This window comes from Rhamphochromis sp. 'chilingali' (assembly GCF_963969265.1).
Source record: "Rhamphochromis sp. 'chilingali' genome assembly, chromosome: 14".
Taxonomy (NCBI): Eukaryota; Metazoa; Chordata; class Actinopteri; order Cichliformes; family Cichlidae; genus Rhamphochromis; species Rhamphochromis sp. 'chilingali'.
Genome location: NC_137941.1, coordinates 12,126,149 through 12,140,449, shown reverse-complemented (window position 1 = coordinate 12,140,449; position 14,301 = coordinate 12,126,149). Strand labels below are relative to the sequence as shown.

General features: G+C 36.8%; 1 long non-coding RNA gene across 1 annotated transcript; it reads right to left on the bottom strand.

Annotated features, from left to right (window-relative positions):
- Nucleotides 1–4,002: 4,002 nt before the first annotated feature.
- On the bottom strand, nucleotides 4,003–13,351 carry LOC308410051. Its single transcript, XR_013974110.1, has 3 exons — nucleotides 13,104–13,351; nucleotides 10,956–11,360; nucleotides 4,003–4,614 (listed from the first exon to the last, which is right to left on the bottom strand). It is a non-coding gene; the product is annotated as an uncharacterized lncRNA (long non-coding RNA).
- Between the last annotated feature and the right edge of the window lie 950 nt (nucleotides 13,352–14,301).

Sequence of the window (14,301 nt, the reverse complement as noted above, 5' to 3'; positions counted from 1 at the left end):
AAGAGGTGCTGCCCTCTAATTCTATGTATTATATATTTACTCACTGATGAATTTTTTGATAATAATGTGCTTATTGGCTAACCTGATAACCTCAGCTCGTTTGTAAAATCTGTTTCTGTTTCTTCTTGGAGGCATATTTATGCCTTTCGTGCTCACTACTTTGATCTCCTCTGACCACTTACCACTGTGACGCTCTGATTCAGATGTGTGCTGCTTATGAGCCATGACATACATTAAACCATTGGTCTTCACAGCTGGCTCTTAACCAATGTATCATGACAGGCAATTGACTCTATGTGATCTCTCTTTCCTCCTGCTGAACTCTGAAGATATGATCAGAGATGGGGTGCAGATGTGAGGCTGGGAAATGGTGGCAGTTCACTTGAATTGAATTGTGCCCCGGAGAGAAGGAAGTGTAGTTTTTCTATCAGATGGAAAGATCAGAGGAGACGGATAATTCAGTTATCACATCTGCGGTGATTAGGGGGACAGGACGCAGTTTACTGATAAGGATCTGCTGGCTTCTTGGAGACTGTTTTCTGTCATTAGGTAACTGCAAAGGCACTCAGAGCCATGTCCTCATTTTGGTGTCTCTCTCTTTTCATGTCACCTTGGTTAATCTTGTTTTATTTATTGTCATCTCGCTTATTAAGGGATCAGTGAGCCTGCAGGAGATTACATCCTCTTTTGCTCTTTCATCTGATCTCATTTCATCTTGTTCTGACTCTTCTTGATTTGTCGCCTCTCATCTAGTCTAATTCTGACTTCATTCCTTTTTTTGACTCCTCAATTTTGTATATGTGATTACAAGTTGTCGGTGTGCTTTAAAAAAAAAAAAAAATTTAACAGGGCTGCAGCCTCCGTGTTTAATTTTGTCCCATCTCATTTTGCCTCATTTAGTTTTATTTTGCAAATAGTAAGACACTCTAGGCACGTTATCCAACCAAGCCAAGTAAATTTCCTTTCTCATTTTAATTATCCCCATTTAATTTCTACTCCTTTGTGCTTATTATATAAACCTGTGTTTTACATTTATTTTGTCTTATTGATTCATTTCAGGACTAATGACCTGAATTGAGATTTGATTATCTGAAATCTGAGAATCACGATTTTTATACTCACTTATTTTTCTGACAACTTTTTTAAAAAAAAAATCTCTTTACACAAACACCTACACTTGCTACTCCTTTTTTTCAGAATAGGCTTGTTGTGTTATATTTAAGACATCTGATATGACTTTTATCCTGTCACTGTGTACCTTGAAATATTTGAACCTAAATAGAAGGACAATAACATAAAAGACAATCCTATTGATGTATCCAACACCAGAGCTTATCACAAACAACAAGATGAAATAGGCAAAAATATATGATTCATGCATCACGTTGCACTAAACACAAGAATTTCCAGAATGGCTTTTTTCCTACATATGTCCATAAGTTGTGGTCACAGTACTTGGGTATAGCTAGTGGTACAAAAAGGGAGCAAGCATAAAGGGAATAACGTACTTTAAGTGTCAGATAATTTCAAACGCAGCCTTTCAAACAACTCAAAAAATATCAGCAAGCAGGGGTTTTTTGTGCACTTTGTCACAGAGTGAGTCTGCAAGCTAAAGGTACTGCTGCTGAATTTCCCAGGGAGAAATAAGCAAGAGATAACTTCACTCAGTGATACAGAAAAATGTAAGAAAGTCAGTACAGGAGAAGAAGAAGAGAGATTATTGTTAAAGTTTAGGACTGCTCGGTGACATTTAATACTGGAAGTTAGATAAAGCCTACATATAATCCCCTCAATTACTTTAGAGTTATTTTGAACAGGTACTGGAACTATACATGATGTGTTATTGAACTATGTTTTCTTTTGTGTCTTGCAAAACAAACTTAAGTATATTAACTCTGTGCTATTCAAGGACTGGATGAAACCAGGAAGTTCAATGTAGGTTATGCTGGTTAGTTTACAGTACTGTTGTAAAGTTTACAATAATGTGGTATGTTGGACTGGTGCCGATCAGATATGGTGTTCGTGAAGGGTAGCAGACATCAAATTAAATTTAAGGTAATGATTCTGATTAGATTCACTCACATTTATATTAGATTTATATGGTCTAGGGGAGAGAAAGCAGCCATGATAGCTCATGTAATGCTCTTGTAATATCTGTTAAACCAGCTGACTAAATCCACAGCTTACCTGATCATAGTAGAAATTAATGTGACCCAGAGGCTGCACCACTATAGCCAAATGTAGGGTTCCCACACCTGCTGAATCCAACTGTAAACCCTGACACCTAAACAGTTACAATGCAGGCAACAAGAAATAGAGCATTTTTTAAAATTTACTTTATTTTTCTTTGCTTTTGTTCTACATAACAGATGTTTAAGTTGAGTACATTCAACAGAATTAGAATTTAAGTTTTGTGTAGTGTAGTACTCTTTGACTTTTATTTATGTAAAGAAGTCAAATAAGTACTTGAGCTTTTCTAAAACAAGGATCTGTACTTCTACTTAATGTAAGTGAAAAATGACTGTGCTTTTGCCACCTCTGCTCTCACTGGCTTTTCTTGGCATTTCAAAGTAATCTGTCAGCAATGCTATATTAGTGTGAAGTGCTTCATTTAGTTTGGGAAGTGGCAGTGATTGGGATCTGCACGGATGAGTAAGTTTCAGTGAAAAAGAACAGCTCAGAGTACCATTTTAAAAAATGTTTATTTTGCAAATGTAAACTTAGTTTGAAATTCAAAATTGCGAGCTCGGAGGATGCTCATTTTTATCTGTGTGAACTGAATTTTGTGTTATAGGTCTTCCAGAGTGTGAGAGTAGTGTTCCCAATGCAATGTTGTTGTAAAAGTCATTGTAACTTTTTTATCATAGCAATCAAAAACCTGGCCACTTTGCACATGGAAAAAGACACTAAAAGGAGTGTGTGTTTCTTTCATTTCCTTATATCTTAGTTCCTTTTTTTTATCCATCTCTGGGTTTTGTACAGCTCATACTTGTCATTATCCTGACATTTTGACCATTTGATCTCATCATAGAGCAAGTAAAATAACATACCTTGGTGCTTTTGTGTATTATTGCACTGGCATGCATGGGACTTACATGGATTGTTATGGTAGTGCATTGTGTAGCAATCTGCTGAGAGCAGATTCAATTAAATTTGAATATGTAGCATTTCATCTCAAGCTCTGTTAAATCTAATAGCTGTATTATGTAAATGCTGATTAATTCCAAAGTCTGCAGAAAGTTGGGCCCATTTGTTGCTCAAAGACAGATGTTTATAGTTTTGCCTCTGTATACCACCACAATGGATTTTAAGACCTGACAATCAATGTGTAACTGAAGTGCAGGCTTTCACCTTTAATTTTTATATTTTCAGACTCAAACTAACATAATTGTATATATAAGGATTGTTTCTAATACCTGGATGAGAATCATTGCAATCAATGATTCCTAGTTAGGCAGCCATTGATATTTATCATCAAATGCACTGCCAGACCTTTACTGTAGCCACCTTCAGTGGCTGCTTATTTGTGGGTGTTTCTGCATTCAGTTTTTCATTATTGTTTTCTCTCTCTCTCTGTAAGGTTTATTTTGTTTTAGCCTAATCACTTGCACTGCCATCTCTTTGGGTGTCTTTTTAAAAATTACAGTGGAAAAAACTATAAAATACAAATTCAAGACATCAGATATCAACTCCAGAAGTTATCTCTGTAATATAGTAGTAATATATTGAGGCAACAGGCCTTCACTCAATTATACAATTAATTTTGTGGGGGACAGCAATCTGCTGTGGTGATGTACAGAAGGAAAACTACAAAACTGCAAAAGTTTGTCCAACAAATTATCGATGTAACGTATTAGCATAGAATTTTTCAGCTGTGTCTTTATCGTGTATACATCATTTTTTTTATTATGTTTGCAAAGAAAAACAAACAAACAAATAAACAGCTTTTATTTGCATATGTATTCGACTACATTGTCCTAATTTACAGCAATAACACTTCCAGTTGGGCCACTATGAAATAAGTACTCTCCGAAATTTCCGTCTCTTCAGTAACTCATGAATAGAGTTTTTGTCTTCAGTGCAATACATACTGAACACATGATTAATCTTCACAACCCAGTTTAAATGCCGTGTTTGTTTGCCAGTTTTCACCCCTTGCAAATCCCCACCCTTGAGTGCTTTGAAGCGCGTACCAGATATTGATTTTTCTATGGCACAAGAAAATGAGCGGGAGTTTGTCATTATTTTAATTATAAACATCCAAAGTATCCTTTATGATGCCACACTAAGAGTCACTGAATGTTCTTCCGACCCTCACTGTAGCTAACTTTTATTATACCACCAGATGCATACAGCCCTGCATGGGGGCACATCTTCAGATCTGGCACCAAAAACAAAAGTTTCTGTGGATTCTGGCAGTTATTACTGGCATTAAATGTACAATATACCAACAGACACACAGTCGGATATGCAGAAGAGAGATGATGAAAAACAAAATGTATAGTTTGGGACTGGCTAAGCACTGCAGCTGATGGCAGATCCACAGTTGGTACACCCACCCACCACCAGGAGAGCAAAAAGTTGGCCGTTGTTGAATACAATGGATGATAGCAGCTGTAATGGGAATGAAAAAAAAAGAAGATTCATAATAAATTCATAGACACGTTTTCTATTTCATTCTATTGTATTTCAAGTTAACACTTAAACATCACTCAGAACAATAATACAAGGTATCTACTTTTTAAATTTAATTCACTACAAGCAAGAGAAGTTTGAATGAGTCACCAGCTGAAGACCAAAGAGAGCTGCAGCATGAGGATTTTGATGAGACGTGCATTTACAGAAAAACAAAATATATTCCATAGGTTTGGGCTTAACTGCCTTGAATAAAGGACAGACTGAAATAAAAGGTCTGATTTTTATGCAAATTCTATTCACAAACTGGAAACAATTACTATACCTCTAAACTATACACTGAGCTTCACTGATGAGTTATGTCATAAATTAGACCTGTAATAACACTTAGCACTACAGCAAAGGAAAAAGTGGATCTAGTCCAGGTTAGCAAAGACTACTATTTATAGGGATTTACATAACCCATACTCATGTACATAAGACATTACTTCAGAACTATTAAGCTTAAAGATGTTATGATGCCTAACTCGTCATGTATAAAATTCCCTGAAGTAAATCAGTTCTGCAGGACAGTCCAATTATAACGTCCCTTCATGTATTCAGTTGCTTTTTTACTCTTCAATATATAACAGTCAGAGCATATGCATGTTAACTGTCCCGTAAGCAGTAAGGAGTAAAAGAGATGGGTGTAAATTGCGCCTGTAGATGACTGTACAAATTGTTTGTCTGCATTACATAGCAATCCAAATTTGTGTCTGGTTTCCTACAGTATAAACTAATCTTTAACATACTAGAGTTGCCACAACCAATTTATACAAAAAAAAACTATTCAAAAGCTTTGGCAGTGCAGATTTAGCTGGGTTTGATATGCAGATGAACAACTTCATCCGGGCGTCTTTACATTTTTTCGGAAAATGTGTTTTGCTAATTTAAATCAGCTGCATATGAGCATAATTTAAAAAAGATAAAGGTTGGCTTGCAACTCACACAGAGCTGCCAGCTTCCCCTTGACTGTTTGTGCCTCTGTTCTTACTTGCTCTCCTCTGCCCTGTCTGCTTGTATATTTGGGCACTTCAGTGTTTATTCGAGTGCTACCAGTTCCCAGCAACCGAAACATGAATTCATCCTCAGATTCACTACTCTCACTAAAAGTAATAGAAGGTAATAAACTGTCAACACTCAAATCGTGACTATTGGTGAGTTGGTGAGGCAGGGGAGTGATGGGACAAACTACGAAGAAGAGAGCTGTTGGGGCTGTGGTGTAATTAGAGAGCTGTAGTGCCGCTCACCTGCATGTCGGCCTTGCAGATTTGGGCCGTGTTGGCTCGCTAAGTAAGTATTTGCACGCAAACTGGTGTTATACGATCCACCCCAGTGTCAAGCGCTGCCATAACTTTAAAAATTGAAGAGGAGGCGGTTCTCTCGCGGCTCTCAGCTAGCAGTTTGATTCAGATTTTATTATCTGTGCTTGGTTCTATAATAAGCAGGAACTGTCCTGTCCGATTAGGCATGCTCGGCGGCGCTCTTCGCCACCCCCTGACTTGCTCCACCTCCACCACCCACATCCAACTCCTTGCTTGGAAAAAGGAGGAGGATGCCCCCCAAAAATCTTCATTTTCTTGCTCCCTCACGCTCTTTTTGTCTGCTTGGGTAGGGAAGAGGAGGGGAGTTGCCCCTTCAAACTTAACCCGTTATTTGCTGTAATATTTCCCTATTTTTTCCTCACCCTTCCATTTTTATATGTCTCCATATTTGGCCTCTGCTGGGCTAATCAAGTCCAATCTTTACACCAGCAAGTTGGCCCCTTTCACGTTACCTTTATTACCAGCTTGTCATGAAAGTTGGGGATGGTCTCAAATAAAAAAATAAATACAAGTAACTGAAACATTTAATAAAGAAAAAAAAAGATTACATTACCTGAACTCTGAGCTTATAAAAATCCTGAATAAATTCAAACCTGCACATCCAATTCTCTGTTTTTAAAAGATAAACATGTTGTACAATCATTCCACCACAGAAAAATAAGAGTTCAAAGAAATAATTAAAACTCCCAAAGGTCAACAGATATTGATAAACTGTTGACCACAACTGTAAATGGTCGTGTTTATTTTCCTGTCAGCGGTCACCCATTGATTACTAATACATTTCATGATACATACATGTTACTTCTTACACTTGTAAAAAAAGAAAAATGTACATTTACATGTTTTTTAACTATACAAGCCACTGAAAATCTATAAAAACGATACATCATGGGAAAAACCTTCATCTTCCAGCTGATCATTATCATCAGTTTTATTTATTATAGATTGAAAAAGTATTTCTTTTACAACTCCCACTGGAATATATATATATCATACAATCTGCTGCCCTCTGAGTTATGATCAAATCCCTAAGGTCTTTGCATTGGTGTCTGTGTGCTTGTGCACAATGTGTCACTTTGTGGATGAACATCTTTTGTTGAACCTTGTAAAATGTAAACAGCCATTCAATATTCATCAACTTATGTTGCATTCAAAAATGCCTTATAATCACAAATTTAATTCTGCAAATTTTCATTCAATTGAAAGATTTTTTCGGTGTGCGAAAGCTTATTTATAAGGTGTTATGCACAGATTTCAAATATGCTATTTCAGTATTCATTTTTATATTAATAAATCTGATTCCTGCTTTTCCCTGTAGAATAAAGTGTTGCTGCCTGGGCCTAGACTTGTGTTAGTCCTTGGCTAAAAGTGCTATATATATAAATGAATCTGATGAAATATCTGTGAGCCTCTTTCTTCAGCAGTCTGAGGCTATATTGCCTGAGGCAACCAGGCAAGCTGCTGCTGATGAGCAGGATCTACACCAGGATTCACATCTTTATATTTGTAAGCTACACCAGTTCCTGGTCAGCATTTTATGAGGCCAAAGGTAATGCTACAATAGACAAAATATGTCTCACAAAACTAAACGACAACAACGTGGCATTACCTGCTGCACATTTTGTTTATGTAATTTTTTTTCACAGAACCATAAAATTGACCCAGGACTCATTTCCAGTAAATAGGACAAGTGTTGCATATGCTGTCTGCACATTTTGGGAGGGTGGGTTATGCAAGCCTCCTTTCACTGCTAATTCCATCAAAGCTTTGGGAACAGTTCTAATTGGGCGTCTCTATTTTTGGTTTTCTTCCAGCCCTGTTTTGCTGCCTTTGAGAAAAGGCAGCGCAGCGAATGTAAAGCTGTGTGATAACAGGGCCATTCGCCACAGTACTGAGTTTGACCCTACAACCAGCCTCCATGACGGATGTGAGATGATTCCTAGCCCTCGAGCTCAGCACGACACACTCAGCACAACTCAAATACACTCCCAATCTCTCATTTTCCTGTGTTCACTGTCTAATTCTCTCTCTCTCTCTTTCCCTCTCCCTCTCTCTGTCACTCTCTGTTACTTTACCAATTGACTCAGGGCTTTATGCTGTCTATTTAAAGCTGCTGCCATAACCACCTACTGCTGCTTTAAGAAGTGGTGACTCACCTAAACAGATCAACCCAGTTGTGTGTGTGTGTGTGTGTACGTGTGTATATATGTGTGATGCGTGTGTGTATATGTGGGAGGGGATGTTTTATCATCTTAGCTTTACTTTTCTTGGGCCTTTTCTGTTTGGTGACAAGTACAGCTGTTGTATAATGATAGCGCTTGTCGGCAAAGCGGTATCTGCAGGATCCCCAGATTAATGCAGATGCCCACACGCGCGCACGCACAAGTGCACACACACACTTAAATGCAATTTGTGCACTTAGTGCTACTGAGTTATGTGTTATTCCTGGTGCATTCAGGGGACATCCAGTTTATGGGAAAAGCAAATGAGCAAATTTGCATTTTTTCTACTTTGCTTAGTAATGGAGCATGTGTAAGAGACTATTTAAGTGCAAAATGAAGTGTGAGTGAAAATTGCATGTCTGCAAAGAGTAGGTATTGCTGCCAATTAGAAAGAGATAGGGCAATACATTTTGTATCTGTGGCAAGAGCTTACAGGCAGCCAGCCTGAGCAGTTTTTACTGCCATGGTTTTGAGTCTCCTCCTCACTTCTCTGCATTATTAAACAATTCCTGAATAATTCACAGCCCTACGTATCAAACAAATATTTTTGCAACTTGCACCTTCAGAAAGGTGAGTAGAGAACTTCTGCACAATGTTAAGTACCATAGGAGTGAAATCGTTATTGTTATTGTTTATAACCTTACCCCTGTGTCCAGCTCCAAGCAACACTTTACTGTAAATACCCTGTTTTTACTGTTAAATTTCCTAAATATCCTAATAAATGGTTTGCATACACATTACAATCATTTATGTTAATAATGTCTATTTAATTCAGTTATATCCCTACAATACATATAGGTTTTTTCTTCTTCTCTTGTTTCAGGTGCTCTTTATTTGTTAGGTTGTGATGGAGGATGAGACAAATACAGTTAGATTTGGGTTGACTTACTGTGTTGATGAATGTTATTTGAGATGAATCTCTTTACCACAAGTAATAATGGTAAAGTGAGTTGCTACAGTATGTTGCCATGCAAATGTATGGTGAAGATTTTCCGACCCTGCCTGAACGATGATAGGTGACATCTAAATCCCAGCGATGACGCCACAATGTCATGGCAGGCAAGGACCGACTTGTGTGCTGACTTGTTAGTCATGCTTTGATGCACAGTTTAAAGAGGACTCCAGGAAGCCTGTCCAATGCGCATGTGCACGTTACGCATACACGGACAAACCCACATTTTCTGCACGTTTGCACAAAATAACACACAGACTCTGAGAGCATAAAGGGAAAGTGGCTGCATCATTTGCTAGTCTGACATGAAGCATTGGTTATGTGCTTTCATGAGGTGATTTCAGAACAGTTTTTTGTGTACTGATTCATAAACATAGTCATTTTACAATTTTTAAAAGAAATGCCCCAAAAAACAATTTCTCCCAAAAGAAAAGAAAAATTATGGGCTCTTAATAAAAGCTAATAAAAGCGAATATAATAATAGTTATACATTTATTATACTGCAGTCCCCTTATTCATTTCTGTACAAATGAAATGGGTAAATGTAAGTCCCTGTGTAAGCTACAACATAGTGTGTGATGTAGTTAAGGGCTTCCCCTAAAATGCTTTTCAAAATTGTTCGTTTTTTAAAGATCACATTTCAGTTTTATGTACATTTAAGAATTCTTCATCTAAGGTAAAATTACTAAAATAAATTGTCCAGCGCATGTAGTAAAAAAGGTTTACAGCAATCATAATTTCTTGGATAATTAGTTGTTAAAGGAAAGACAGGAACATTGATCAGTAACAGCAAAGGACCTTTTTACCATCAGAAAATGATATTTTAGTTAGAAATATATTTTATAACAAAATGAATTTTAATTTGATTTCAACAAGCCAGTCTCTTCTCTTCTAATATGAAACTCTGCAATGTAGAAGTCGACCATCACTGCGAGAAACAGTTAAAAAGTCAAACAACTACTAACAACTACTCTAAAATACAGAAATAGATGTTATTTTCTTATAATGTCTTAAAAAGAAAATTAACATTAACAACAATTTTCTTATCGGTAGATTTTTAGTAATCCTTCTCTTCAGGTCTAACAGTGGTTTTTTTTATATTTCTTTTTTTTAAGATTAAAAAAACAGAATTTAAAAAAATAAAATACTTAAATACTTACCTAAAAAAACTGGTAAGGCAGCAAATTACCAGCAAAATACTCAAAAGCACTTTTCTTTGACACACCACAATATAATGTTATATACTATTGTTAAAAACTCCAATATTAAAAGACTAAAATAGGAACCTTTTTATTTTTTGCTTAAAAAACATCCGAGCCCCACATATATATTTATAACGTTTGCTTTGATTTTTCTAATCGGTTTATATATATTTTTAATGTACTTTTCTTTTAGTTCAAAGCTTTAAAAAATATTCCGTTTAGATTCATTTCTGTATGTAAAGTTATATTTATTAATACTATAAACAACATATTTTTATAAGTTTGCAGATAAATAGCCAAAAGTGAAACTACATTCAAAATTTCAACTTTTTCTCGCAGGCCAGTGTGTATGTGAACTGTACTGGCTAAATGCCAACAATATGCAAGAGGAGCTCTACACGGTCCATTTATTAGAAAGGTGCTGGCTCATTATTTAGCAAGACGGAGTGAAGGAACTCTAGCAAGCACTCCGCAGCTGTCGGTGCTCTGTCTTCACATGCAATAAAGTTTGTTGCCTCATGTGGGGGATCTCTCCCTCTTTTTGAAGCAGACTTTTTTGGTCCATAATTTATACATTTACCTTACTTGCTTCTGCGTGCGTTGGCCTCCTGCATTTTTTAAAGGCCGGGTATTGAGGGATTTTCTGTCATGCTCTCTTGCTTTGTTCTGATCACGCAAGCTGCAGTCATCCCACATACAGGAACACTGGCAAACACGGGCCTTGCTCGTGCCAGGAAGCTGAAAAGGAAACACACAGGCGCATACATGCATACATACAGTAGCAGCCTTATGCTAACAAATAGTCAACATACGTACAGAGAGGAAGGCCCACTCTCTCCTCTGACTCTGGGACAGACTGTCTCGTTCCATTGCGTGAGGGTTTTTCACACAAACTAAGTCATCCATGTGTGTCTCAGCAAGTGAAGGGGTGTTGAATCTTCCTCTCACACCCATGCATGCGAAAGCAGTCTACCTCCCCTGCTCCCTGTGGAGAACACATGGCAGACAAAAATAGAGAAAGAGGGAGAGCCCGAGATGAACAGATTAAGAAAACACAGAGATAGTTCCTGGATAAAGTTCTTCTTCTGAATAACTCTCTTGCTTTGTACAACAGTACTTCACACAAGGTACATCACTTAAAAACACACACTAACACACAAACACAAAAAAACTTGCACTGTACATAACATATCGTTAGCTTCATAGCATAATTGCCTAAGTCATTTGACTAAGTCAATGACTTAGGCACTTATGCTATGAAGCTAACGATATACATTTATCACACCTCATACATTTTAAGTGTTTTATTGTAAATACATTGTGGATTGACAGGACATATTTTCCAGTCTTATGGGATGGATGTTTAGGTTAACTTTCACATTTTTTCTGTCAGTAAGAATTGAATTAAATCCTGTTATTCTAGCTTACACCAATAAATACATAAATATGTATTTTCTTTTACTAAAAGCTTTACTCAAAGATATTTTCAACAGATCAACTCACATTTATGTGATTCAATCAACTGATATTTACCTGACTAATATTAAACATAATTATAGGCAGTGTTCAACTGCAACAGGTTTGGTACAGACTTAGAAAAAACAAGCAAACAATTAAATTAACTATACGAGTTAAATTTTCTCTCCACCAAAAAATATCGTATACATTTCTAAAACTGTTCAGTTGCTCTTCTGCAATTTGGATTCAAAAGTGAAGCTTAACCCGTACAGTCAAAATAAATTTTATAACAATAAAGTTATATCTTAATAGTAATAAACTGCAAACTTTTTAATGTTATGTGTTGGTCACAATGTACACTGATAACAGTTATACCACTTAATATAATAATAATTAATAATAATTAATCTAAACTACATCCCCCAGAAGAAAAAGTAAAATATTTACAGGTAAAAGATTATTAAAGTATAAAACCTAAATCGATATCTTCTGTTCTTTTAAATTCTTTATGCACAAACAATTTTGGTTGTAAAGAGGTTGCCCTCCTTCAAAATTAAACTTAAGGGTCCTCATTCTTGTTTGATGTAACATTTCTTTTAATTGCTTCTCTCTTTTTTCACCTCCATGCCACAATTTAAATGTGTCAAATCAAAAGAAAAAAAATATTCAAATGAAAGTTCTAATTTAAGTTAAAACAACTACTCTGTGCAAATAAATACGACCACTTATGTGAAAATGCAGGCTGAAAATTATTCCGTTCAATTCAATTTAATTAATTTCAATTTTTTTTAGTGTCAAATCAGAACATCGGTCGTTTTACGGGATTTATCTTGTAAGGTAAAACCCTACAACAAGTAACAATAAGTAATGATAAATATTATTGAGGGTTTTTATGGATTATTATTTTCTGATTCTTATTTACAAAAGGTAAATAAATGTAAGCTGTTTCTCACCTTTGATCCCAAACGTACTAAATACATATTTTAATAATAATAAAAAATGATTCTAACTTAGGTTACAGTATATTAATGCTTTCATTTAGTTAGACATAGTTAGACATAAAAAGTTAAAATAATACTACCCTATTTTTAAAATAATTTCTAATCATATTTCTTCTCCTACTACAATTAAAATGTGATACATTCATTAGGCTCAGTTAACGAGCTCATATTAAAATAGAACAACTGGCAGGTGTTGGACTCATTATTTTGACTCATTATTTTGACATTTTGATTGAAGGTATTCAACAGAAGTATAAAACTTTTCTTACTGTCCAGAGAAAGTCCCTGACGGACAGAGACACCCACTCCTCATCTCTTGGTCTTTCTCTCTCTCCCTCCTTCATGTGCTGTCATCTAGATTCCCTCCCTTACATGTAAATTTAGGTCAGATCACAGTCTCCTCTCCAGGCTTCAGAGGAAAATGTGGAAATGGATCGTTTCACACCAGTTAATCTGATTGGAAGAGAGAGAGGGAGACGCGAAAACAACAGGGTCTAATGTGAAGAACAAAGGAGGGAAGAGGAGAACTAAGTAGTGGGTGTTAGCACAAAAAAGATAAGGGAAGATGCGAGTAAATGGAAATAGAGGGGGGAAAAAACTGGGGATATGCACAAATGAATAAAGTACATATGAGATGATGAGAAGAATGATGGGAGTAGGCACGAGACGAGATAGGGACAGAAAGATGGGTAGCAAACAACAGAAGGAAAGAGGAGGAGCACAGAGAGGAGAAGAAGAAGGGAGGGGAGGGTAAAGAAGAAGAGCAGGGATGGGAAAGAGAAGAAGACAGGAGTATGCCACTCACGTCTGATCTTAGTGCTTTTTGCCAGCATCTCAGCTCTGAGTGCTGGCAGCTCGCATGCTAACAGACAGGCCATATGGCTTCATTATGAGACACCCCAACCCCCAAAAAACACGCACAAACAAGGACATACCACTCTCAGCAAACTCATAACCATACACACACTCAATAACCAGGCACACGTACACAAACACTACATACACGCAGGTGCAAACACTTGCAGGGTGAAGAGGAGGTGTGTGACGAATTGAATGAAAGGAGCGAACAGGAGGATGTAATGGAACGTTGAGTTTTTCTACCTTCGGGAGCTCCCCGGGAGAGCAGAGCCGGCCCAATTACTGAGACTAACTTGGACACACACTCGCACATATTCAAGTTACACACTCGGTCAAACACACCCGATTTCAATCTGAGGGAACTGGGAGAAAATAATCATTATTATCAGATACAGGGAGAGCAAATATTTGGAATAAAGAAGTGCAAATCACAGTCTTTATACAGATGTAGCAACTCGTCTATCTGCGCACGCACACACACACACACTCATACACAGACTTCAAGGGGATGCCAAAGAAAGAGCCGTACAGCTGTAAAGACGTTTGGAAACAAGGGGTTGCCTAGATAGGTTGCACTTATGGTTGTGTAAACCAGCTGACAGACATTAG